We start from the raw sequence: 9,162 nt of genomic DNA on the forward strand, positions 1-9,162 counted from the left end.
CTCACTTTTAAGCCCCGTTCTAACCGCTGAGCGTGGTGGACTGGTGGTGACTGTGGTGTTGCCGCGCCTAGAGGGACCGAAACAGACCGAGAGAGAGAGAGAGAGAGAGAACGGAGTGACGTGGGGATGGGCCTGTGAAGGGATGTTTTTTTTCCGTTAACCCTGCTGTTTGGTTTTTGAAACTTTCATCGCCTCCGCCGTTTTAGGCGGAGGTTTCGGTTTCGAGAGGCTCTCTCGCTCCCACCCACCCATCGAGTTTTTTACGATACCACGCACGTATCCTGTGTGCCTCTACGGGGGGTGGGGGGGGGGCGATTGGAGGGGGTGGTGTACGCGATGAAGCAGGCGATGATTGCGCGCGTCGGAGCGACCGGAGTTCCGGTGGGAGATCCTGGCTGGCTGGCTGTCTGGCTGGCTGAACCGCCAACTGATTGACTTCTACTCTTCTGGCCGGCTCCCTGCCCTGCCTGCCCTTTGTTATCCCTGTGCCCCCCCCCCCCCCCCCCTCCCACAAACACATACGCGCGAGAGAGTTCGAGCCGCTCGGCGATTGGCATTCTCAGCGCAGCCCAGCGAGTTATGGCTTACCGAGGGAAAACTGGGCGAACGGGAGCTACGGGGGGGGGGGGGGGATGTTTTGATTGTTGCTCGTGAATGGCGTAACGAGGCCCTCTCACCCCGCTCCATCCTACACCCTGGGCCACCCTTGGCCTCGGCACGGATTCCGGGTTTTTTTTCCTTTTCTTCTCCCAGTTCGGTCACGCTGCACGGTGAACGATTTACCACCCGCGCCCCCCGTTGAGCATGCCGGGCTCATTTCCACCCCCGTCGTCCTCCCCCCACTCAGGGGGGTGGCCAGTAAAAAAAGGGGGGGGCGGAATCCTTGAGAAACGTGAGAAAATATTTGATTTTCAAGCTCTCCAACGGAACGGCGCCCGTTCTCTCGGAAGGACTCTACTCTTGGAGGACGAACTGACCCCACCACCACCGTTCCTCATCCTCCCACCTCCTACCCCCCGCGCGCTGGCTCGACGCGATGCAGCAGAAATCTCGTCGCGACCACAGGGAAATGCCGCAAGGGAGACGTTTCGATGCGCCGGTCGACGACCGTGAAAGTTTCTTCATCCCCCAGCCGGACACGGCACCGCTTCACCCTCTCCCCCCGCCCCCCCTGACTTTTGTCAATTTTAATTTTCCCATCCTGGAAACCTGGAGGCTGCTGAGGGAGCTAAGTTGTCGAAATTCCGGATCCCGCGGACTCTCGCTGCGTCAAGTCGCTGCTTCCGGTGGACTTCACCACCCTTCCCCCCCCCCCCCCCCTCCTCCTCCTCCTCAAGGAGGGGGGTTTCTCCGAGGCGAAAAGCGGATTGGGTTGGAAATCAAGAAGCTACGAGGAGATACTGGTCCCGACACCATTCGGGCGAATGAGCTTGGGCACCCGGGGCGGGGGGGGGGATGCCCCCCCGCCCCCAGGTGGAAAAAGGGGGGGGGGGGGGGGAATCCGGAGCAAGAGCAATAAATAACTTGTGGAGATTAAATTTCCCGTTCAAAACTTGAAGCGGTTGAGCGCCGCGGCCGCGACTTCGACGCGCCGTAGGTCCCCACCCACCCCCTCCCACGCGACGAGCGGAAACATTCTTCACCGGTGGTTTGGACCTCCCCCAACCTCCCCCCCTTGGGAGTGTGGTGTGATGAATTGGGATCCTGCCCGCAAGCGAACTCATCCCGGCTTCTGTCTGAGCCCGATCCAATTTGGCTACCCGACCCGGGCCCGGAAAAGGCCTTTCCCTGAATGGGGTGGGTGGTGGTGCGGTGGAGGTGGTGGTGGTGGGCGTCAGTGGAGAGCCATTGTCAATTACAACGCACTTACTGTGCGCGCCTTACTGAGGCCGTACGTCGTCCTTGCACTCTCTCTTTCTCTCTCTCTCTCCCCTGCTCTGCTCTCGTTCGGCGTTGCGGCGTAAAGTTGCATCCCAACCCCGCATAACCACCCACCCCCACCCCCCCTCCCACCCGTCCACGATACATCCACAGCGGCCTATCTCCCGAGGACGTGTACTTTCCCTTTTCTCGCGGCGGTGGTGGCTTCTTTTGTTTTCTTTTTCCACCCACCATCTCCCCAACGCACGCTACCCTCCACCCGCATCCCACCCGGGACGCACTGGGTCGCGTTGAGGATTCGTCCGAAAAGCGAGCGAGAAAGAGAGCGAGGCCAAGCCCGAAGTAACCTTCCCGAAAGAATTCAGTTTATTAAATTCTTGCAAAAATTCTGGGTCCCCTCCATCCCACCGCATACCCCGCACTTCCGCCACCAAAACAGGGGTGGGTGGGGAGGGGCGGAAATGTTCATGCCTTGCAGCGGCTTCACGGACGCGCTAGTAACCGGTTTGCCGGATTGGGGCCGACGAAGAACTCACAACAAAATATCGCCGAGCCGAGGCAACTGGAGATGCTGGTCTAGGCGCTCCATGTGCTTGTGTGAGCCAATGGATTCGAGGACCAAAGCAGCAGCAGGACACCGGAGGATCTAACCGGATGCTCACTCATTAGCGTCGGACACAAAGTAACGGCGTAGATTGGGGAGCGCGCGCCCGAGAAAGCGTGTCAGAGTGAGAGGGAAAGACAGTAAAGGAGAAAGCGGCAGAAAGGATCCTCCGTCAAGGAGCACGCACGCACGTTGGAAGGCTCCGAAACGCGCTGTACGTGTGGCCGCCGCGCAGCTAAGTGATTCATCTTGCTGACTGGCTCCTGCGATTGACCTCCGCTCCGTCCGTCGATGCATCCACCGTTGTACACGATCCGGTTTCCGGGTTCCGGTTTCCCCGACCCCGAGCTGGCAACGGATGGCAGCCGGGCACGCAAGCACTCAGCACTCCACCACCCTCAGCAGCCGCCGCCGCCGTCGCCGGATGCACTTTCGGGTGGCCGGATCCGGAAATGGGCTTTTGCCCATTTCCACGTGGCACACACCATAACTTGTGTCCGCCGGGACCACCGCAAGGAGTGAACGCATGGCCGTCGAATGGCCGTCGAGTACTAAGTTTTGTCGTTCGATACCAGAGGGCGCTGCTGCGAGTCTAATTTTTGTTTCTGTTACATTGGTACACTCTTCATATGGACGTATGAGAAATTTCATTCAAGTCGGTCACTAAATTTTTTCTGGTACAAGCCATTTACTATCGATATGTTAGTAGTTTTTTTTAACAACGGAAAAAATCAAGTATCATGCAGTGAAAGAATTTTTTATTTTTGAGAGGTTTAAAAGCAAAGGAAATTTATGGACAATTTTTAAACGTGTATAAGGCCTCTACGCCTTCAATAAGAAAATAAAAAGGGGAGTTTATAAGTTTAAACGTGGTCGTAAAGCATGGCCCACTTAGAATCGGGAACAATTGCATGATTTCTAGCAGCGCCTCTGGTGGTCGGATTTCAAAAGTGTTGATAGCCATATCTTTAGTAACCATTCAACTTTCAGTGCTGAAAGTTTCATCTTAGTACGTGGAGTTTATGGAAAGTTATGCTTAATTGAACTCGAAAGAAGAAGAATAATTCTGCACAATCACGTCGAAAACACCACGTGGTCTACTTTAAAAATCTCAAAAACACAAAAATTCGCAAAATCAACTATATATGTTGTGTTTTACCGTTTCTGGGAACCCAATACCGTAGATTTAATGTTTCAGAGTAGACGTCGTAGTGGAACATACAATCGGCAACTGAACTGGAAGGTTTTAAGATCAATCGAGGCAAATCTTGGACTTTCGGTTCGGGATATTGCAAAAAATATGGTACCAGCAAAAGTACTGCCCGGGAGATCTGTCTACGAAGAGGCTACTGTTTTTTCCTTGCATGTAAGCATCCTATAGGGACACTTTAAAAAAATCTAGTCATTAAAACACGCGCTTCTAGTTGCACGAGAAGGTTATGACGAGGTACAAAGGATGCTTGCTTATGGACGACGAAACATACGTGAAAATTGATTTTGGACGGCTTCCTGGACCAAAGTTTTATTTCGCCATGGCACGCGGAGATGTCCCCTCTAAGATCAAATTTGTATTCGCCAATAAATTTACACAAAAATTTATGCTATGACAAGGAATTTGCACCTGTGGACAAAAATCAAGGTTTTCATCTCAAACACGACGATGAACTCAACTCTATACAAGGAAGAGTGTCTCAAAAAGCGAGATCTATCATTTATTAAGTCACACAAAGGTCCGGTAAAGTTTTGGCCTGATTTGGAAAGCTGCCACTACAGCAGGGATGTAGTTCTGTGATAATTTTACAATAAGGTGGATTTCATCGCAAAGAATATCAACGCACCAAATTTCCCTAAACTAAGCCCAATCGAAAATTATTGGGCAACAATCAATAGGAAGTTGAAGAAGACTGAAAAGGTTATGCGGAATGCTGCAGAGATGGCGAGAAATTGGAACAAATTAGCCGCTGAGGTGGACCAGAAGATTGTGCAGAAAATTATGGCGCGCATTCCAAAGAAAGTTCGTGATTTCATCCGACGACCGACATAGTAAATTTCTGAAATTTTTCTCTTAAAGTACAATAAAATACCTTCAATTTGGCACCTTGATATGTTTCCTAAGTCAAACCAACGCAGAGATAGAGCTAATGCAATTGTTCCCGATTCTAACTGGGCCATGCTTTAGTAGCCTTCAAGACGATCCATGCCACGACACAACACACATGAAACGTGAAAAAATTACAGGATATCGTTTTGTATCGTTGAGCAGTATAACCAATATTTTGACTGAAATATTGGTTTCACATTCGCCTAAAAATAGAACAAAAACGCATTCGAATGCCACGTTGTCGGCAACATTGGGAGCATTTTTGAAAGGATAAATTCGATTTTATGCGTCGATTCATCGCCATGATCCTGAGTCGAAACAAGAGCGAAAGGAGTTTTGTTTGTGGATTACATCTGCAAACTGGTAAAACAATGAATTCAGAATATTATTGTAACCTTTTAGACCAACCTTTTGAAGGAGGAAGAGAATCCTATTTCTTCAGGACAATGCACCGTGTTACAAGAGCGTTTTGACAATGGTAAAGAATCCATGATTTAGGGTTCAAATTGTTGGAACATTCACGCTTATAAAACAGATTTGGTTCGACTAGCGACTTCCATCTGTTTCCAGACCTTAACAAAAGTTCATGTGTGGAAAGCGTTTTTCATCCAATGATGACGTCATAGCAGCTGTGGAAGCGTATTTTGAAGACCTTCCACAATTTAAGGGTTGGTTGGTTGGGTAGCGTAGCGCCGCATCAGGTGACGTGCCTTGAAGCGCCTTGACGGCCGGCCTCTACCCCAGTGGGAAATCAATTTATCATTTCATTCGGCCTATGTAAAAGAGATGTCGCCAGCATAGCGCAACCGAACACCCCCCCCTGGGCCCCCACACGCACCCCCACACCTCCTACGGCGATCGACAATCGACGTCCGGCGTCCGCGGGGCACGCCGCGAGTGACTTATCTCTCGCGTGGGGACTGTCCACGTCCACCACCACCACCAACAAACCCCGAGCGAGCGAGCGAGCGAGAATGTAACAACAAAACAAATGGCAGCCAGGGAGGTGGAGGTGTGGGGAAGGGCCCACCACCCACCCGAACCCCACAGCCAGCCGGTTTCCGGTTGCAACACACACACGACCCGTTAAATGAAAATTAATTATCTGCCCAACCGTGAAAAGATATGTGGCCTGCGTGTGTGTGCGTGCGTGCCTCCCTCCACCACCCGCTGCTCCACACTCCGGGGGAAGTGATGAATTTTGATTGCACGCGTGTGTATGTGTGTGTGGCACAATTGCGCCTGCTGCGGGTGTCCCAACGCGTAGCGTACCACCCCCAACCCGCCCACCACCCACACAACGCATGGGGTTTTATGCGTTGTTTAATCCTCCGAAACCCCCCCCCCCCCCCCGCCGGTCCCCTCCACCATCACCCACCTGCGATTCATGCAGCGCATCAACGGGGTATCCGTCGGACGTGTCACGCTCAGGCCAGCCGGGGATTCGTCAGGCGCACATTGTTTGCATACAACCCCCTCTCCCCCCTCCCAGCGAGCCCCTCGGCCGTCACCGGCTGGCTGGCTGCAGTTCGCGTACACGGAAACTGGGGAATCCATTTTTTTCCGGCAACATCAATTATCACGTCCATGGAGGGAGAGGTCCCCGACGACGACGACGCCTGCTGCCCAACAGTTGCTGTGGTTCGAAGGGCTGGACTCCCGATGGAAACCAAAGACGTTGGGTGAAGTGCCGGTGTTCAAACTTGGCTAAGTTCGGCCATTTTGAATGCTCAGCTAAGTTTTGACAGCTGTTTTACTTGGACGTGTGTTTTGGCTCACAAGCATCGAAGCATCACAGCGAGACTGTTCGATGAGTGGCGGCGAGAGCAACTGCAGTCGGTAGCACAGACGTTGCACGTTGTTGGTCGTAGCGCAGACGTTCGGAATGCGTCCGTCTGTCACACAAAACTTGTTAAAGCTTGCTTTGCCATACATTTTAGTAACAAAACGCCACAAATAAATCGAAAATCGAATACACGTAGCGGGTGTAAATACAAAATCGTCAGAGCTGTTTGAACACACCACGAACCGGGTTGTTTATTGAATTCGTAGCCTCGATAGCAGAGGGCACTGCTGCGAGACTTTTTTTTATTTATATGATTTAATTTTTGTGTTTAAATTTATGCTCCCTTCTGCACCTGCACAAAAAAACTGCTACCGAATCTCGCACCAAACGCTTACCGATGAAGCTTGCTCTTGGAAGATCGCAGGCGCTTTAAGCGGTTTACAAAAAAAAATACCGGTCCACTGGTGAGACTCCCGACTCCCAACTCTTCCTTTTTCTGTGCATCCCCCGGTCAAACTTTCCGGCAGGGCGGACAAAGAGCGAAATCGATTGAACCGCCGAACCGTTGTTCGAAGGAAGCCCCCCCGGCCAGCCAGCCAGCCAGCCAGCCAGCCAGGAGCACCTCTAATTGGAATGCTGCTCGAACCGCACCCCGAGTGCCCCCCCCCCAGAAATTCCGGCGATCAATCTGGGGGAGCCACCAATCTCACCCACAAGACCGGGCTGTCGGAAGTTCGCAAAGCTGTGTGGCCGCCTGCTTCATTTGCATATTAAATAGTCGCGCGGTGCAATTTCCGCCCAGTCCGCCGGTCGGTCCGGTCGGTCGTAACGAGTCGGCTACCTCTCTCAGCTCAGCTCAATGCCCTCCTGCGGTCCGGGCTCCTGGAATATGTAAAGTTCCGGCCATCCGAAATCCGGTGTCGACCTCTTCGACCATTTCTCAACGACCCCCCGATGATACCCCGGATTGAGATGGGGTTTTTTCTTCACCTTCTGCTACCCTCCGTAGCCACCGTTACTTGCCCCAGCCTCTGCTGACGACTGCTGCCGGTACCTGTTATCATTTCTGCTCTTGTCCACCTCCTTGGGCCCTCGGGTTCGATTCGCCTTTCCCGTTCGCCGATGCCGAGCAGCATAATTGAACGTTAAACCTTAACCGAACGCTCTTGCCGGCTGGTTGGCTGGCTGGCTGGCCACTCCAGAGGTCTAGGGCCTGGACCTTGTTGCCAATTGGTGCTCATTGTGTGGCTTCTCTCTACCGAGCACTGTGTCCCGGTGCCTGCTACGGACGGCTCGGGCCGTCGGTAACGAGTGAAAACAATTCCTCAATTATGCACTTAAGCAACAACTGCTAAGAGGAACACGAGCGAGCACCGGAGGCGAGGCTTCGGGCCATAACAATAACCTCTTAATCCGGAAGCGCAAACAACGGAGCAAACACCCCTGGTTGGAACTTCTCGTCCCAACGCTGTATTGTTGTTGTTTCCCCGGGCCCGCACCCAACAGGGGCCACACCAAAGCCACCGAGAGGCTCCAGGAGATCCCCTCCAGGAGATGTGCGATTGTGTTAAGTGTCTTGAAGACGTTGGCCCGGGTGCCCGGGAGTTGTAGGCCGCGGCCGGGCATTATGCCGGGCTAAGTGCCATCGCCGCTCGAGGGTCACTTCAACGATGTGGCCGGCCGGCCCCGGGTGCCGCTGGCACGTGCCGCTACTTCGACGGACGGTGGTACCGTCTCCCGGAGCCGCCAGGACGCTTTAAACGGTCCTGCCAGCCAGCGTTACGGCTGCCTCGGCCGATATGCTCTTGTGGAGTGGAGTGTGTCAAATCCGGCACGGCGACGTTTATGAACTGGTGCTGCGGTTTTGTCAGCGGGCGGCGGTACAACCCCCTGCTTGCCGCAGATTGAAGTGGTGTGTAGGGGTGTTGTACTTGTCGAGTACGAGTCGTCAAATCGGTAACGACCGCAGCAGCAGCAGCATCAAGGTCTCTGGTCCGGACACTCGAACGACCTCGAACGGCCCCCACCAATGCAGCGCCCGTTGAATATCTGGACCTCTGGCCATTAGGATGGATTCGGCGGCGAACGGCGAGTTGCACAATGTTACCTAATAGCTGCACTGTGAACCGGTCTCCCCATCCCCCGATACGTTTCGTGAGGAATAATTTATACATTAAATCAATCTAGCAATTACCAGCTCAAGGGGGCTTCTTTGAGCAGCCCGGAGACAGTGTTAATTGATTGGATTTCAACATTTTTCACATGCAGAAAATTTTGTAAGTCTCCCAGTCGCTGTCTGGCTGGCTAAAAAGTAAACCATGTAAATCTCTCGGTAGATGACTTTAGTGATCGATATCTCGTGAAGTATCAATTTTGTGCTCGTTTTAAAGCTGAAACTTAACACTTCAAAAAATGTTGTTACTTTTTTTTTTATTCGAACAGAAAATTCGCTACATTTTACAGCTTTTCTTTGAAACATTAAGCTAGGCCGCTGAAATTATGCAACGGAAGAGGTGCTGTGTTCCATCAGGACAATGAAATGTCACACACGTCTCTAGTGATTCGCCAGAAAGTCCGGGGAGCTTGGTTGTGAAGTTTCACTGCATCCGACCGTATAATTCGGACCATAACAAAATTTCCTGAGCGATAAAAAACTAACTAACCATAGTGATGTATACCAACAAAACGGTGTATGTTTGATGTAAATCGGACCATCGGAAGCATATTACCGTTTTTTTCTGTGTACGAAGGTCACTATTTATATTTCGGGAATTGGCAACACTGATGTCA

The sequence above is a fragment of the Anopheles bellator genome, chromosome X (genome assembly GCF_943735745.2).
Source record: "Anopheles bellator chromosome X, idAnoBellAS_SP24_06.2, whole genome shotgun sequence".
Lineage (NCBI taxonomy): Eukaryota > Metazoa > Arthropoda > Insecta > Diptera > Culicidae > Anopheles > Anopheles bellator.